The sequence below is a fragment of the Capricornis sumatraensis genome, chromosome 11, assembly GCF_032405125.1.
Source record: "Capricornis sumatraensis isolate serow.1 chromosome 11, serow.2, whole genome shotgun sequence".
NCBI classification, from domain to species: domain Eukaryota; kingdom Metazoa; phylum Chordata; class Mammalia; order Artiodactyla; family Bovidae; genus Capricornis; species Capricornis sumatraensis.
The window spans coordinates 49,789,919-49,790,667 of record NC_091079.1 but is presented as its reverse complement, the minus strand read 5'-3'; positions in this window follow the sequence as shown (position 1 = coordinate 49,790,667).

Sequence of the window (749 nt, the reverse complement as noted above, 5' to 3'; positions counted from 1 at the left end):
TTTCTGGTTCTGGATATTTAAGAAAAGTGTGAGTTACAGGCACAGAAAAGAAAAATCACTGAAGACTTGTTTCCAGAAAAAATTAATTGTGGTCAAGATTCATCTTATAGGTGTCAGAAAATGTTTTATGAAGCCAAATGAAATAGGAGAATTTAATTTCTGTTAATCTCCTAAGAAACATTGCTTTCATCAGTGAGATCTGTGATTTTTTGTGTGTCTACTTTGATTCTTCTCATCATTGCATTCCCTCCCCCGCCCCGCCCCCCCCCCCCCCCCCCCCGCCAAGGTGAATGTGGTGAATGTGTACACTTTTACTTGTTCATATCTCTTCTTCCTTCTCTTGGTAATATCATCCCAGTGTTTTTTATGGAGATGACTTTTATTTTTTTACAGAAAGTGAAATGTACAGATTTTAAGTGCATAATTCATTGTTTTGACAAATACTTATACTATATAACTATCATCTCAATCAGAATAAAAAATATTTGCATCACCCCAGAAAGTTCCTTTATGCTCCCAGCAAGTCAACTCTCAACCCACATGTGACCAAGCAAGTGGTTGGGTTGCTTGCCTCACAGTGGAAAGATCAAATACTGAGGCAATAGCCTTCTGCAGGAAGAAAAGACTTTATCTCTGGGTGGCCAAACAAAGAGACAGGAGGCAATGCTCAGATCTGTCTCCCTCATTGATTGGCTACTGAGCAGGGTATTAATAATCTTGGAAGAGGGGAACAAGATGAGGAGGGGGCT